The following is an 18623-nucleotide window of genomic DNA, read 5'->3' as shown; positions in this document are numbered from 1 at the left end:
ACCCCTCACACTAGACTACTGCCATAACCCATTGATTAGCAATTGTCAAGGATGCACAGAAATTCCTAAATATAGATTATTTGTTTGCAACATGTGATCTACAGTCTAAGAGAGCTTCATATGCTGTTTATTCGATTGTGGGGTTTGAATAGTGTGAGAAGACAACAACATATTTGGTGATAATCACAACATAGGGTACACAATCAACATCCTTGCTATCTGGGATCCTTGGGACTTCCCAATTCCCAATTCCCAATTGAAGTTGACATTTAAAATGGTTAAGGTAAGGGTTAAGGTTAGGTAAGGGTTATGGTTAAGGTTAGAGTAAGGGTAGGGGTTAAGGTTAGGGTTTTGGGTACAGATGTCCCAAAGATCCCGGATACCATTAATTGGTATTTTGACCAATCACATCAGATCTTTTTCATAGCTGATCTGATTGGTCAAAAGACCAATTTGTGAAAAAAATATCAGAATTGGGCACCCTATGTGAAACCAACTGAGCCTGAGGTGGAATATAGTATGACACTTAAGCTGCGTTTACACAAGCAGCCCTATTCTGATCTTTTGACCAATATGGGCAAAAGAGCTGATCTGATTGGTCGAAAGATCAGAATTGTACTGTGTAAACACAGCCTTTATCGTACTTCCCACAGCCATGGTGGATCTTGAAGTCACGCCTTTGCTCTTGCCTCTGCCGAACCTCACTTTTCCACTATAGCGGCCAAACCACAACAATCTAACAGGCTTCATCACTCCTATAAAATATCCTGTTAATAGAATCAGTTAAGGTGTACACAAATATGTTCCCTTGATTATACTTGGTCCAGTGTCTTTTATGGGAATTCCCATTAGTTGACATTGCATAGTCAGCAGCAGGGAGGCATGCTGTGGTCTGATGTAGAGCTCTGTTTGTTGCCTTGTCCTGTATTAACCACAAGGAGAGTGACGGACGTAAGAATATGCAGCCTAATGATCTACAGGACAATGACCCAAAACACACCTCCAGGCTGTGTAAGGGCTATTTTACCAAGAAGGAGGGTGATGGAGTGCTGCATCCACAATCCCCCTGGCCTCAACCCAATTGAGATGGTTTGGGATGAGTCGGACGGCAGAGTGAAGGAAAAGCAGCCAACAAGCGCTCAGCATATGTGGGAACTCCTTCAACACTGTTTGAAAAGCATTCCAGGTGAAGCTGGTTGAGAGAATGCCAAGAGTGTGCAAAGCTGTCATCAAGACAAAGGGTGGCTATTTGAAGAATCTCAAATATATTTTGATTTGTTTAACACTTTTTTGGTTACTACATGATTCCATATGTATTTTTCATAGTTTTGATGTCTTCACTATTATTCTACAATGTAAAAAATAGTAAAAATAAAGAAAAGCCCTTGAATGAGTAGGTGTGTCCAAACTTTTGACTGGTACTATATATATACACTACTGCTCAAAAGTTTGGGGTCACTTAGATATTTCCTTGTTTTTTGAAAGAAACCAATATTTTTGTCCATTAAAATAATATAAAATTGATCAGAAATACCATGTAGACATTGTTAATGTTGTAAATGGCTATTGTAGCTGGAAACGGCTGATTTTTTATGGAATATCTACATAGGCATACAGAGGCCCATTATCAGCAACCATCAGTCCTGTGTTCCAATGTCACGTTGTGTTTGCTAATCCAAGTTTATCATTTTAAAAGGCTAATTGATCATTAGAAAAGCTTTTTGCAATTATGTTAGCACAGCTGAAAACTGTTGTGCTGATTAAAGAAGCAATACAACTGGCCTTCTTGAGACTAGTTGAGTATCTGGAGCATCAGCAATTATGGGTTCGATTACAGGCTCAAAATGGCCAGAAACAAATAACTTTCTTCTGAAACTCGTCAGTCTATTCTTGTTTTGAGAAATGAAGGCTATTCCATGCGAGAAATTGCCAAGAAACTGAAGATCTCGTACAACTCTGTGCACTACTCCCTTCACAGAACAGCGCAAACTGGCTCTAACCAGAATAGAAAGAGGAGTGGGAGGCCCCGGTGCACAACTGAGCAAGAGGACAAATACATTACAGTGTCTAGTTTGAGAAACAGGCGCCTCACAGGTCCTCAACTGGCAGCTTCATTAAATAGTACCCGCAAAACACCAGTCTCAACGTCAACAGTGAAGAGGCGTCTCCAGGATGCTGACCTAGGCAGAGTTGCAAAGAAAAAGCCATATCTTAGACTGGCCAATAAAAATAAAAGATTAAGATGGGCAAAATAACACAGACACTGGACAGAGGAAGATTGGAAAAAAAAGTGTTATGGACAGACAAATCAAAGTTTGAGGTGTTCGGATCACAAATGAAAAGATGCTGGAGGAGTGCTTGATGCCATCTGTCAAGCATGGTGGAGGCAATGCGATGGTCTGGGGGTGCTTTGGTGGTGGTAAAGTGGGAGATTTGTACAGGGTAAAAGGGATCAAGAAGATGGAAGGCTATCACTCCATTTTGCAATGCCATGCCATACCCTGTGGACGGCGCTTGATTGGAGCCAATTTCCTCCTACAACAGGACAAGGACCCAAAGCACAGCTCCAAACTATGCAATAACTATTTAGGGAAGAAGCAGTCAGCTGGTATTCTGTCTATAATGGAGTGGCCAGCACAGTCACCGGATCTCAATCCTATTGAGCTGTTGTGGGAGCAGCTTCACCGTATGGTACGTAAGAAGTGCCCATCAAGCCAATCCAACTTGTGGGAGGTGCTTCAGGAAGCATGGGGTGAAATCTCTTCAGATTACCTCAACAAATTGACAACTAGAATGCCAAAGGTCTGCAAGGCTGTAATTGCTGCAAATGGAGGATTCTTTGACGAAAGCAAAGTTTGAAGGACACAATTATTATTTCAATTAAAAATCATTATTTCTAGCCTTGTCAATGACTACATTTGTCACGACTTCGGCCGAGGCTGCCTCCCCTCCTTGTTCGGGCAGGCTTCAGCGTTCGTCGTCACCGGAGTACTAACCACTGCCGCCCCAATCATCATCACACTTGTCTTTTTAATCACACACACCTGGTTCCTATCCCCTAATTTGTCTGTGTATAAGTGTTCCCTCTGCCCCCTTGTCCTTGTGGGTGATTGTTAATTGTGAGAGTATGTAGCTTGGTGGAGCTTCTCATAACATTGTGTTGCCAGGGTAGATTTTCTCCCTGTGCCTATGTATTATTGGATTCCGTTACAGTGTATTGCCAGGGATGTTTGTTTCCCCTGTGCCTGTTTCGTTGATCGCTATTGGACCACATGTGTGTGTCAACAAAGGAATCTGTATTCAGTGATTACCATCCTACGCCTGACTCCTTTCACCACACTCACCACAACATTTCCTATGCATTTTGCTATATTTCCCATTCAAACTAATTTCATGTATGTTTTCATGGAAAACAAGGACATTTCTAAGTGACCCCAAACTTTTGAACGGTAGTGTATATATACACACACATACATACATATATAAATCAAATTGTATTTGTCACATACACGTGTTTAGCAGATGTTATAGCGGGTGTAGCGAAATGCTTGTGCTTCTAACTCTGACAGTGCAGTAATATCTAACAAGTAATATTAACAATTTCACAACATATACCCAATACACACAAAACTAGTAAGGAATGGAATTGAAGAAAATATACATGGAATGTATATTTTCAAGCATTGACAGAGTGGCATGGACAGTGCAGTAATATCTAACAAGTAATATCTAACAATTTCACAACATATACCCAATACACACAAAACTAGTAAGGAATGGAATTGAAGAAAATATACATGGAATGTATATTTTCAAGCATTGACAGAGTGGCATGGACTAAGATACAGTATAATATTATAGAATAGAATACAGTATATACATATGAGATGAGTAGTGCAAGATATGGAAACATTATTAAAGTGACTAGTGTTCCATTTCTTAAAGTGGCCAGTGATTTCAATAGGCAGCAGCAGCCTCTGATGTGCTAGTGATGGCTATTTAACAGTCTGATGGCCTTGAGATAGAAGCTGTTTTTCATTCTCTCTGTCCCAGCTTTGATGCACCTGTACTGACCTCACCTTCTGGATGATAGCGGGGTGAACAGGCAGTGGCTCGGGTGGTTGATGTCCTTGATGATCTTTTTGGCATTCCTGTGACATCGGGTGCTGTATGTGTCTTGGAGGGCGGGTAGTTTGCCCCCGATAATGCGTTCGGCAGACCGCTCCACCCTCTGGAGAGCCCTGCGGTTGCGGGCGGTGCAGTTGCTGTACCAGGTGGTGATTCAGCCCGACAGGATGCTCTCAATTGTGCATCTGTAAAAGTTTGTTAGGGTTTTAGGTGCCAAGCCAAATTTCTTCAGCCTCCTGAGGTTGAAGAGGCTCTGTTGCGCCTTCTTCACCACACTGTCTGCGTGGGTGGACCTTTTCAGTTTGTCGGTGATTGTATGCCAAGGAACTTGAAGCTTTCCACCTTCTCCACTGCGGTCCCGTCGATGTGGATGGGGGGGGGTGCACCCTCTGCTGTTTCCTGAAGTCCACGATCATCTCCTTTTGTTGACGTTGAGTGAGAGGTTATTTTCCTGGCACCACACTCACAGAGCCCTCACCTCCTCCCTGTAGGCGGTCTCGTCATCGTTGGTAATTAAGCCTACTACTGTTGTGTCGTCTGCAAACTTGATGATTGAGTTGGAGGCGTGCTTGGCCACGCAGTCATGGGTGAACAGGGAGTACAGGAGGGGGCTGAGCACGCACCCTTGTGGGGCCCCAGTGTTGAGGATCAGCGAAGTGGAGATGTTGTTTCCTACCTTCACCACCTGGGGGCGGCCCGTCAGGAAGTCCAGGACCCAGTTGCACAGGGCGGGGTTCAGACCCAGGGCCTCGAGCTTAATGATGAGCTTGGAGGGTACTATGGTGTTGAATGCTGAGCTATAGTCAATGAACAGCATTCTTACATAGGTATTCCTCTTGTCCAGATGGGATAGGGCAGTGTGCAGTGTGCTGGCGATTGCATCGTCTGTGGATCTATTGGGGCGGTAAGCAAATTGAAGTGGGTGTAGGGTGACAGGTAAGGTAGAGGTGATATGATCCTTGACTAGTCTCTCAAAGCACTTCATGATGACAGAGGTGAGTGCTACAGGGCGATAGTCATTTAGTTCAGTTACCTTTGCTTTCTTGCGTACAGCAGACTGGGAAAGGGAGAGATTGAATATGTCCATAAACACTCCAGCCAGCTGGTCTGCGCATGCTCTGAGGACGCGGCTAGGGATGCCGTCTGGGCCGGCAGCCTTGCGGGGGTTAACATGCTTAAACGTCTTAATTATGTCGGCCACGGAGAAGGAGAGGCCACAGTCCTTGGTAGTGGGCCTCGTCAGTGGCACTGTGTTATCCTCAAAGCGGGCGAATAATGTGTTTAGCTTGTCTGGAAGCGAGACATCGGTGTGTTTATACATACATACATACATACATACATACATACATACGTGCGTTAATTTTTTTCTTGTCTACTACCCAGTCTGCAGAGTTCTACTACATTGGGACTATTGCCCCTCAAATCACACCTTTTGATTTCTGCCTCTTGATCGCTACACTGGTGGCAGCGTTGGGATAAAGTCTCAGGTCTTTGTTGGAAGGAATATAGGAGGATTAGTGTGTCAGTGTAATACAACCTAATCTCACCCACCAGTCGGCTCTCTATATGCGGTAGCAGGTGAGCCTGGGGACGAGGTTAACTAAAACCGAACCCGCCAAGACATCTGGAACTTTATGGCACAGGTGATAAAGCACTTTGCCCCATAATTACAAGGTTACTGGTTCAAACCCTGATGAACTTGCCTTTACTTGGCTGTAAATCATCACTTTTTCACACTATTCAAGTCTATTCAGTAAATTTTTATTTGATCTGTGCCTTGGATGACTGAGTACATGCATCCATCTCTCTGGAAAATACGTTCATCACTACTGTAAGACCTGACAGTAGCGCCAAACAATGTTTGCTTTGTTTACTTGTGAACATTGTTGCTTGGCAATGATCAGAACACCTTGTGGATTACTAGTGGTCATATATATATCAGTCTAGGCTACCTGTATATGTGGTTAATTTGGATGACAATATGTTAACAACGACAACCTAATGGCGTCGTTAGACTTTTCGGTATAGAACTATCTGATGTGATGCTCTTTCCTGTACTGGCCCTAAATCATCCTAAATAAAGTTATGACTGCTTTAGTAGGGGTGAGACATCTCCATCTCCATTTCAGTTGGGGTGAGACATCTCCATATCCATTTCAGTTGGGGTGAGACATCTCCATCTCCATTTCAGTTGGGGTGAGAAATCTCCATTGATCTGTTTGGGGTGAGACATCTCCCTTGATCTGTTTGGCGTGAGACATCTCCATTGATCTGTTTGGGGTGAGACATCTCCATCTCCATTGATCTGTTTGGGGTGAGACATCTCCATTGATCTGTTTGGGGTGAGACATCTCCATTGATCTATAATAATAATATAATATGCCATTTAGCAGACGCTTTTATCCAAAGCGACTTACAGTCATGCGTGCATAAATTTTTACGTATGGGTGGTCCCGGGGATCGAACCCACTACCCTGGCGTTACAATAGCCGTGCTCTACCAGCTGAGCTACAGAGTCTGTTTGGGGTTGTGAAAAGCTTCTATTCCCCTTTATCCTTTTGACAGTTTTTATTGTAAATCATGTCTTGCCCAAAAAACACCATGAGGGACAGAGGGGATGCATGGTCCTTTGAGCGGACATAATCAGTTGACCTTTTCCCCTCCTCCCTTTAAAACAGCTTATTGTTGGGAAAAGGAATAGACTGCTGACAGAGATGGAGATAGATACCTCTGTACTATGGTCCTATCTATCAGGTGTTCCATGCTCACAACAGATCTGTTGAGAATGGTACAACAACAAGTTGGCAAGTAGGGTTCATGCCGGGAGGGAGTACACTGTGTGTAGGCCTGTCCTGTGATACTGTTTTGATCCAACTACTGAATGGTTAAATGCATGTGAGAGGGAGGTAGAAGGATTCCTTTATCCTATCCCAGGTATTCCTTAAAGAGGTGGGGTTTCAAATGTCTCCGGAAGGTGGTGAGTGACTCCGCTGTCCTGGCGTCGTGAGGGAGCTTGTTCCACCATTGGGGTGCCAGAGCAGCGAACAGTTTTGACTGGGCTGAGCGGGAACTATGCTTCCGCAGAGGAAGGGGAGCCAGCAGGCCAGAGGTGGATGAGCGCAATGCCCTCATTTGGGTGTAGGGACTGATCAGAGCCTGAAGGTACAGAGGTGCCGTTCCCCTCACTGCTCCATAGGCAAGCACCATGGTCTTGTAGCGGATGCGAGCTTCAACTGGAAGCCAGTGGAGTGTGCGGAGGAGCGGGGTGACGTGAGAGAACTTGGGAAGGTTGAACACCAGACGGGCTGCGGCATTCTGGATGAGTTGTAGGGGTTTAATGGCACAGGCAGGGAGGCCAGCCAACAGCGAGTTGCAGTAGTCCAGACGGGAGATGACAAGTGCCTGGATTAGGACCTGTGCCGCTTCCTGTGTAAGGCAGGGTCGTACTCTCCGAATGTTGTAGAGCATGAACCTGCAGGAGCGGGTCACCGCCTTGATGTTGGCGGAGAACGACAGGGTGTTGTCCAGGGTCACGCCTAGGCTCTTCGCACTCTGGGAGGAGGACACAGCGGAGTTGTCAACCGTGATGGCGAGATCATGGAACGGGCAGTCCTTCCCCGGGAGGAAGAGCAGCTCCGTCTTGCCAGGGTTCAGCTTGAGGTGGTGATCCGTCATCCATACTGATATGTCTGCCAGACATGCAGAGATGCGATTCGCCACCTGGTTATCAGAAGGGGGAAAGGAGAAGATTAGTTGTGTATCGTCAGCGTAGCAATGATAGGAGAGACCATGTGAGGATATGACCCCACCCAGGCAAACCGGTGACCCAGGGACCCCACCCAGGCAAACCGGTGACCCCACCCAGGCAAACCGGGTGACCCAGGGACCCCACCCAGGCAAACCGGTGACCCAGGGACCCCACCCAGGCAAACCGGGTGACCCAGGGACCCCACCCAGGCAAACCGGTGACCCAGGGACCCCACCCTGGCAAACCGGTCACCCAGGGACCCCACCCAGGCAAACCGGTCACCCAAGGACCCCACCCAGGCAAACCGGGTGACCCAGGGAACCCACCCAGGCAAACCGGTCACCCAGGGACCCCACCCAGGCAAACCGGGTGACCCAGGGACCCCACCCAGGCAAACCGGGTGACCCAGGGACCCCACCCAGGCAAACCGGGTGACCCAGGGACCCCACCCAGGCAAACCAGTGACCCAGGGACCCCCATCATTTGTTAGCAAAGAAATCATGAGGTTAATGATAACGGAAAAAATAATTAATCTACATTTTAAAATGAATAGATTTGATAGATTGTTTATTTTATTTATTTTGACCTGGAAGAGGAAGTGTAAACTCTAAAATAGCTACTCTAAGACGACTGTCATGAATCACTGAGTGTGAGACACCACACGTTTACCGCGTCAGACAGTTCATCAGTGTCTGCCTGGCTGTTCTCTCTCAGTGTGCCTTTGTGGTGATGCCAGATTGCCAGTGTCCCTCCAGATGACTTGAACTGAATGTGACAGCACTGTGTGGTTATACAGGCCATGCCAAGGCCAATTTCAGTCCTGTGTTTGGCTGTAATATATTACATTGGCTGTGTCCGGCTGTAATATATTACATTGGCTGTGGTTGGCTGTAATATATTACATTGGCTGTGTCCGGCTGTAATATATATTACATTGGCTGTGTTTGGCTGTAATATATTACATTGGCTGTGTTGGGCTGTAATATATTACATTGGCTGTGTTTGGCTGTAATATATTTCATTGGCTGTGGTTGGCTGTAATATATTCCATTGGCTGTAATATATTACATTGGCTGTGTTTGGCTGTAATATATTACATTGGCTGTGTTTGGCTGTAATATATTACATTGGCTGTAATATATTACATTGGCTGTGTTAGGCTGTAATATATTACATTGGCTGTGTTAGGCTGTAATATATTACATTGGCTGTGTTTGGCTGTAATATATTACATTGGCTGTGTTGGGCTGTAATATATTACATTGGCTGTGTTGGGCTGTAATATATTACATTGGCTGTGTTGGGCTGTAATATATATTACATTGCTTCATGTGTAGATATGGTTTGAGGGATTCCCCTCCTGGAAGTCATTGTACTTTAGTACTGCAATCTTCCCCTCATCTAAATCAGGTTTAAAATGACTTGCACGTTAGGAACCACCGCTTCTCTCTCCTCCCCTTCAGGTGTTCAATGCTAAAACAGCAGAGCTGCTCAGTCACAGAGCAGAGCAGAGCTTTCGATTTGGCTTCTGGGGGGGGGGGGCAAGGAAACCCCCCAGCTACGTTAAAAACATTGACAACTACGTACCGTTTTTTTCAAGCGATTGTTAAATACATTTTTAAAACTATTTGGCTTTAATATCACCTCTTGAAGAGCATATTCAGAACTACACATTTCCGATTATTCCATGCAAAACAATTGCACACGTTTAGCTCTATCATCAGAGTTATACAGCAAGTTATACAGCAAGTAAACATGAATTGATCATGTAATTTCTGATACTTGAGTTTGAGCAATTTTACTGAGTTTGATAAATTCTGACAAAAACAAGGTATGTATGTTGCCCTAAGAGTTGTGCAGAGTTGGTAGAATCTTCTTCACAGCTGTAATGGCTGCCAAAGGTGCTTCCACCAAGTTTTAAATCAAGACATCTTCATTTTTTACTTTTTATTAATTTGGGACATTTTCTAGAATTTTCTTTCACTTTGAAAATGTGGATCCAATTTAATCCCCATTTAGATTTAATTTTAAGGCAGCAAAATGTGAAGACTGCGCAAGGGGTGTGACGACTTTCACTGGTGACCGTATCTTTACCCTCTAGTAGGTGACATCAACCCAACATTGCAAACAACCCCGTTTCTCACCCCCTACATTGTCATCCCATTTTGTTAACCCCCACTATCTCTCTCTCTCTCCATCTCTTCATCTCTCCATCTCTCCCCAGCACAAGGTTGGTCTTCCCATCAGTACATACTTCAGTGCTGTGAAGCTGCGTTGGCTCATGGACAACGTGGATGGAGGTCGCTGAGGCCATCCTGACCCACAGAGCCATGTTCGGTACCGTCGACTCCTGGCTCATCTGGGTAAGACTGGGCTGAACCAGAACCCTACAGGCTGGGTGATTTACTACTGGGCTGGGAACAAAAAAACCTGCTAAGCTTTTCAAGATCAGAGTCGGTGACCGCTGATCAGTTAATGTTCAAATGGTTTATCTGTGATAAATGATATCTATCCACACCATGTCAACAGTAATATTCATTACTCTTATGTGACTGTGTGTTCCTCTCACCCCAGTGTCTGACATGACCAAGCCAAACCTCTTCAACAGACACACCCTGGACTGCAAGTAGGGACACAAACACACACACTTCAACATGTCTGTGGTCCTCTGTAGCTCAGCTGGTAGAGCACGGCGCTTGTAACGCCAAGGTAGTGGGTTCGATCCCCGGGACCACCCATACACAAAAATGTATGCACGCATGACTGTAAGTCGCTTTGGATAAAAGCGTCTGCTAAATGGCATATTATATTATTATTATATATTTGCATCGGCATACAGAGTTCCACATGAGTTCCACGTGAGTCGTTAATTGATATCTTACAATATTTTTTCCTGCATTATTTTAAACACACTTTATTTTTGTTGGTTGTAGATATTTTGATGTCCCAGTGGAAATTGTTCCCCAAGTGAAGAGCTCCTCAGAAATATACGATTCAGTGGGGAGTTGATAGAACCTTCCGGTCTAGCTTGTGTGTCTCTGTACGTTTGTATGCATGTAGTGTTTTGGTTTTGAAACCCTTACCAAACAATGCTTCGAACATGAACCTACCTATCCAGGTTAAATCTTATGATCTTTCAATAGAAGGGAGACCTAAAGATAGTTAATGATCAAATATGAGATTTAAGTACATCGTAAAAGCCGGTAATTTGGTCCCATGAGAAGTGTTTAGTCCCAACTGCCACACAGCTGACCTGACAACATTCCAGGTTACTCTCATAATAGAACACGGCGGCAGGTAGCTTAGTGGTTAAGAGCGTTGTGCCAGTAACCGAAAGGTCGCTGGTTCTAATCCCCGAGCCGACTAGGTGAAAAATCTGTTGATGTGCCCTTAAGCAAGGCACTTAACCCTAATTGCTCTGGATAAGAGCGTCTGCTAAATGACAAAAAGGGAGAGAATGAGTCAGAGAGCGCACAAAAGAGAGAATGAGAGAAAACTAATTTGCGCTTCATATTAAAACTGGCAAAGTTAAGAAGGGCAGTCTGCTAAATGACTAAAATAAATAATTACAGATGGCTCCATACTGTAACACGGTTTAGCGAACTCCGACCCAACTTTGCTATTTTGCCGTTTATTTTGAATTTATGTTCACGAAATGTATCCACTATAATTTCTTATAACCGACAAGAACTTGTGAACATCAGATCGTCAGTTACGTACCTAAATTCCAGCTTCAACTTCGACTCATCTGCCCTGGGCTCTTTCTGTAATTCTGACCTAATATTCGGGGTATCCAAGAGGAAATGTCGGTGTTACAGAGGCAAGAGAAGGGGAGTTCTGGAGAGATTAAAGTGAAGGGAAAACTGCTCATCTGAAACATGGCTTCCGGACAAGATATGGACTCTCCATTCACTGAGCGGACAGGACAGTGGAGTCAGGGAAATCGAGAGGGGCAGGGGTTTGACTCTTCATCAACAACAAATGGTGTGCTGACTCGAGCGCATTGGAAGTCTCGCCCCATTGTTCACCCGTCTTTGAATACCTGATGGTCAAATGCCGACCCTTCTACCCCCCGAGGGAGTTTTCAGCTGTTATCGTGACTGTTGTAGACATTCCACGTCAGGGCAAGAAAAATAACAAGCTGGCAGTAAGTGGCAATCACTCTCAAATTCATAGACAGAGCTACTGATGCAAGTACTGACGATCCATCACATAAAGTTATGGTTTTAACCATGTTTTGAGGCTACAGCGCATTCGGAAAGTATTCAGACCCCTTCGCTTTTTCCACATTTTGTTACGTTACAGCATTATTCTAAAATGGATTAAATAGTTTTTTCCCCCCTCATCAATCTACACACAATCTAATGACAAAGCAAAACGTTTCTTTAAAAAAAAAATATGTTTGCAAATGTATCAACACTTCAATACATAAGTATTCAGACCCTTTACTCAGTACTTTGTTGACGCACCTTTGGCAGCGATTACAGCCTCGAGTCTTCTTGGGTATGACGCTACAAGCTTGGCACACCTGTATTTGTGGAGTTTCTCCCATTCTTCTCTGCAGATCCTCTCAAGCTCTGTCAGGTTGGATGGGGAACATCGCTGCACAGCTATTTTCAGGTCTCTCTAGAGATGTTTTATCGGGTTCAAGTCCGGGCTTTATTTATGGAGGACTAAAAGTGCCACAATTAAATAAATAAATACACCATTAAATAATTTCTTAAATGTGTCATTAATTAATTAAAATTAGAATTAAATACATAAATGTGTTATTAAATGTGTCATTAATTAATTCAAATACCGATTCATTTTATGTAAAATACATATATAATAATTTCACTATTTACATTTACATTTCATGGTCCTGCGTTGGAGTGCTTCCTGAATTACTTAAAACTGTCAAACTGACCCATCAAAAGTTGGTAGGCGGAACCTAACGCCTGATTGGTTACCCTCTGCATCAAGCCAAGACAAATCAATTCCGGATAATGGATTGATGCAGAGCTACTGAACACATTCCAATACACTGGGTGGCGCTATTCACCTCTACGTTGGTTTAGTTACACAGTTAAACAGAACTTTCATTGCAACGGCTAAAAATCAAGAGAAGACTCGGTCCTGCTAGCCCCAATGTTGAGACGCTGTGTGAGGTGCAGGACAAAATGTCTAAAAGTTGCCCGGAGCTGCTGAGAGAAGCAGCGAATTTGATTGAGGAAGCTCTGAGCAGAAGTCCAACGGCTCCCGCGGCACCGGTGACTCCGGCAGCTCAGTCACAGCAGATACCGGCCGCTCAATCACGTACACCTGTCCAAGGTAAGCTAAGTAATTTCATGTTAGCCAGGTGTGCTACTATTTAATGATTCGGGACACACGTGTAGGTTAAATTAGATCGACTCGAACATGTATTTGCATGCGGTATTATGATGCTTCGTGCGTGACACGTTTATTGTTAATGGGGGGGGAAGCATAAACCTAGCTAGTTCGCTAATCGGCTAAATGGTGTTAGCTGGCTTGAGCATCCCAAGATAGAAGTAGAGGCTGTTTTAGCTGACTGGTGACCATTGAGCTGTTACGTTTTTCTGTGTTGCAGCGGAGGTAGCAAGGCTCTTTGCGCCATATAACATTGGAGCCAGAAGGAATATGACGAGACGACCAGCACAAGTCCAAGTTAGCCGAAGAAGCTACACACACACTGTCTGTTGTTTGGCTGACCACAATGCGGATAAAATTCCAAGCGTACTGTTTAAAGCTGAACTTCTTACTTCAGGACTTGGAGAGCAAAAAGTAACATTTTCAGGTCAGTGCGAAACTAGGCATTTACCAAAAGTAAAAAAAGTTTGTACTGTCTGTGGCTTGTTGAAATTATTTGCATTTCTTTTTATAGTGACTCAAACTTAATTGGTGTTCATAGTGTCAATAATAGTTATCACAGGCTTATTTGCTTAATTTAAGGTGAGGTGAGTTATGATTTTGTTTTGTTTTTTTCTCCAGGGAATGACCACGATCCCATGGTTATAACAAATAAACTGATGGAAGTGTTTCCGAAGCTCCAACAAGGGGGAGGCTTTGAATTTCTAAAACTTGTAGGATCTACTCGCAGTCGAAATCTTGCGTTGCTTCAGTGTCCCAGCACTGGATACACCCTTGCCTATCTGAAAGATCCATCGACGATGATTGGACAGGCTACAATCTACATACGTCCACTTCAACAGGATCTACCCTTAGATTGTGTACATACATTTACAGAGACTTAGTTTAATACATAATCAAAACAAAGATTACTGGTGACTTTTAATCATTAATTAAAAGCCATTTGTTGTTGTTGTTAGGAGAGCTCACGTCCTGCCTCTGGTCCAGTCATCCCCTGCATCACTTGTCAGAAGGAAGTTCCCTTTTCAGAGATGAAGCTGCACAGATTGAGCTGCAATGGGTATGTACTTCTTAAAGCAATGCAAGGGTAGCATAATTTATTTTCTTTGGGAATATGTCTCTCTTATTGTTGTGCACACAAATAAGCGAGTATGACCATCATTTCAATTGTGTTAACTTCAAGGACACCCATGCAGGAATCAGAAAGAGAACAAGAGGGAGGCCAAAGTGAAGAAAATGATAGTGAGACAGCCCTAGTCAGTGACAGTGTTCCAGTGAGGCCTGAAACATCAGCTGAGAGTGCAGTAGTACCGGCAGTGATTGTCAACGAGGAGTTGGATCGCAAAGAAACAGACAGTGGTTTGTGTCATCACAATAGTGTTGCTATAAGATTGTGTGTAACTGAAAAGTTAATAGAAAGATAACACCTGTAGGATATAATTAGATAAGATAATACAGTTACAGACAATTAATAACATGCAACTGGGTTTTTCTATTTTTCTAATATTTAGTTGTAGTTGTTTAGTAGTGCAGTTGACTTTTTTTTCTTCCATTTACTAAAATCAAACTGTTCTGCACCTTCAGTGCTAACAGTACAGCATTCATGTTAGTCATTCTGTGGACCATAATGAGACAGGAAGCTTCAAAGAAACAGCTTTTTTTCCTTTCTTTTAAAAGGAAAGTAAACTTTCAGTTTTTCCTTGCTTGTTCTAACACAACAAATAAAAACATGGGTTGGACATCAGTCTAAGATTCTTGATAACACTTCCACAGTCTCTACATATAGTCTAAGTGCATCAGTAACATAAACTCCTGGAGCTGGCAAAATTGCAACCTCTTCATCTGAGAGCTCACGGGCCAGCTGAACCTCGGGGACTGACACAGTGCCTCGATGAAGGCAGTGAGGTCCGTTCCAATCGATCCCATATTCTTCAGGAACCTGAATGGATGACAAGCATAATCAGTCTTGTACTTAAAACTAGTTTGACATGTCCTTACACAAGATTGTTATTTTTGGTCACCAAGGCAGTGAGAAATGAAATGTTACTTATTCAGTTTTTTAAAATAATACAGCTTTGCATAGTATGCACTGTAGAAACTACAGCTCACAGGTTGATCTTTAAAAGCTCGGGAGATTTTAAAGAGACAATAATCTATAGTAAATGTTTCATTTAAAGTATCACATTTAGCACCATTTTTTTCTCCCATAATTCCTTTGGGGAAACAATTTTAAGAAAGTGTTTAAAGTTCATTGTTAACCTCAGTAGGATCCTCCTCAGGGCCTTGCTCTCTGTAACTTCTCCAGAGTTGCTGTGGTGACTGATTCCTTTCAGTTCTAAGACCGTGGAAGTTCCAAGCATCTCGAAAAGAGTCGAGGCTTTGCTGAACCAGTGGAAGGAAAATCCGGTGCAGAGCGAAAAGATGGACTTCATTGTCTGGATTCAGTGTCTCCTGATCTTCCAATGAAGTAAAGATCTGATAGAAGAGGTCCAGGGCATGTTCATAAACATCTCTCCACATCCTCTCTATTCTGTGTTTAGGATAAAATTGAGAAATTGTTAATTTATGACATATGCTAAAGTACATTCAACTAGTATGTTAGTTGTGTGAGCCTAGTTGCCAAACATATTTCTTTACCGCTGATTGTGGACACTTCTGCCTGTGATGTGTGAATTCCTGTCGGTACCTCTGCTTCTGATCATGAATTCTGCTACATCTGCATTCTCCCCCCCTTTGTCAGACCGTACCCTTGATGGCAGCCCATACTGCTCAACAGCGGCGATAAAGCTCTGTAAGACCGTATGAGCTCTATTATTGCCGGCCACAGTCAGGTAGACCACTAAACGACTGAATCCATCCACCCCACCGTGGACAACAAATCTCCACCTGTTGCAAACACATGAAAAAATATAACTTTATTGTATAACAATTGTAATGAAACATATAGAAAGATGCATTGTTTATCTGCTAATATCACTGACCTGATAAGCTTATGGTGGCCATCTATATGCCACAAAGAATTTGGGCCAGGAACAAAATACTGCCGTCGCCTTAATACACGCAGCCTCAGACGTCTCATGTAGACTCCCTCTGCATTGACTCTGCGTAAAGACTCTTGCAGTCTTGAGACTGAGGGGAGGAATTTAAAATGAATAACCACACACTCACTGGCTACTTATTTTGAGGATATAGTGGTGTCATAATAAAATAAATAATGTGTGTAAAACAGTCAACTATTACAGAACCACCACAGCTTCAAAAATGTACTTTACTGTCAGATATTGTATATATATATATATATATATATATATATATATATATATATACACACATATATATACACATATATAAAAATTATATATACATATATATATATATATACACATACATACATACATATACATACATATATACATACATACATATATATATTTATATATATATACATACATACATATATATACATACATACATACATTTATATATATATATATATATATACATACATATACATACATATATATACATACATACATTTATATATATATATATATATATATATATATATATATATATATATACATACACACATATATATACATATATATACACATATACATATATATACACACATATATAGATAGATAGATAGATAGATAGATAGATAGATAGATACCACATGCTCGAACAGAGATTACCTGAGATTTTTTGCCTCCTATGATATTTTGCTTTTCTATGATTATATTATACCCTTTACAGCAGGGGCACATCCGGACAGCTGAGAATATTACTGTCAGATATTGTTCCACCTCTATTAAACAGGAGGCTAAAAATCACAGGACATGTCTATCCTGATGATACAAGTCAGCCGTCCTGAAATGTGTGTTTCTCTTCACATTTCTTCTACACATTCTACATCTCAGAGGCGATGTCTTTCCATAAGCGGGCTTCCTTCACCTTTCAAAGGGGCAGAGCTCCAAATTAAAAATACATTTAAATAATGCCCATATTATTATCTACTCACTTGGAACATGCACACCTCTTGCATTCAGGTGACCACGCATTAGCTTGTAGCCGGTGTTTGGATGACTTCTGTGAATTTCACTTACAATACGGTCTAACTCCTCATCATTCACAGCTGAATAGAGATCTGTCTTTCTGTACAAACAAGAAAAACACAACATCAAGTAATGTTACCTTAAACGTCATATTCTTTCCGAGTGTATGAGAGCAGCAATTCATAAACAGAAAACTCATGAATTTAGTGTAAATACCTTAAACTGTATTGTTGCATGCGCCTCCTGATGGTCCTCTTTGACACACCGAACATCGCTGCAATTTGAACTGCGGGAACTCCACAAAGAAGTTGATGCTCCAGAACTGCACTCGGTATGTCAAACGCCAAACGCCCCGGTCCCTGTGTGTGTTGGGCCTGAAGTGCCCTGGTACCAGAGAAGCGGTGGACAACTTCTTCTAGATTTGCAATCACTCTGTGGTCGATATCTTCGTCGGAAAGTGCGGAAATGACTCCAACAACTTCAATAAGTTCCTCTGCTTTACTAGCTACATGCTCTGGGTCAGCAGGTCCTGCTTCTACATCCTCTGCTAAGTTTAAAATGTCTCTAACCAACTCCCTGGAAAGTTCACGGAGATCCTCCATTGTCTCTATCCAGGTTGGCCTACTCTACTTCAGACCAAAGCAATGGATCAGACTAGATTCGCGTTAGCCCCGCCCACTGACTTTGATGGGTCAGTTTGACAGTTTTAAGTAATTCATGAATCACTGCAATGCAGGATCATGAAATGTAAATGTAAATAGTGAAATAATTATATATGTATTTTACATAAAATGAATCGGTATTTGAATTAATTAATGATACATTTAATTACACATTTATGTATTTAATTCTAATTTGAATTAATTAATGACACATTTAAGTAATTATTTAATGGTGTATTTATTTATTTAATTGTGGCACTTTTAGTCCTCCATATTTATTAACTCAATGTTTTCTTCATTAAACATTTTTTTTTTTTTTTTTTACATTGTTTGCAAACTGATATGTGACATGTATTAATGCCAAAATAGCCACTGACTGCCTAGTTGACATACCGGTAAGTGAAATCGAACAGCTGATCGACCTGTCATGTGACCGAATGCATTCATGGGTCACTACGGGGTGTTTTGGTTCCTGACTCAAAGGAAATACCCTGCCGTCTCCCTCTGAGATGTAATGCCGCATTCAAAACCACTGGGAACACGGAACTGGGAACTCGGAAATCTCCGACTTCCAACTTCAGTGCGTTCTAGACAACTCCGACTGGGGAAAATCGTTTTGAACGGTCATCCAACTCAGGAACTCTGACCTCTTGCTAG

The 18623-nt window shown here is 42.5% G+C and overlaps 1 long non-coding RNA gene across 1 annotated transcript; it reads right to left on the bottom strand.

Annotated features, from left to right (window-relative positions):
• Nucleotides 1-15097: 15097 nt before the first annotated feature.
• LOC311129160 lies at nt 15098-16264 on the bottom strand. The gene is made up of 4 exons (XR_014613264.1): nt 16228-16264; nt 15884-16132; nt 15506-15776; nt 15098-15185 (listed from the first exon to the last, which is right to left on the bottom strand). It is a non-coding gene; the product is annotated as an uncharacterized lncRNA (long non-coding RNA).
• Between the last annotated feature and the right edge of the window lie 2359 nt (nt 16265-18623).

The sequence above is a fragment of the Coregonus lavaretus genome, assembly GCF_964263955.1.
Source record: "Coregonus lavaretus genome assembly, chromosome: 5".
Taxonomy (NCBI): Eukaryota; Metazoa; Chordata; class Actinopteri; order Salmoniformes; family Salmonidae; genus Coregonus; species Coregonus lavaretus.
The sequence above is the reverse complement of the archived record's forward strand: the minus strand, read 5'-3'. Positions and strand labels throughout refer to the sequence as shown.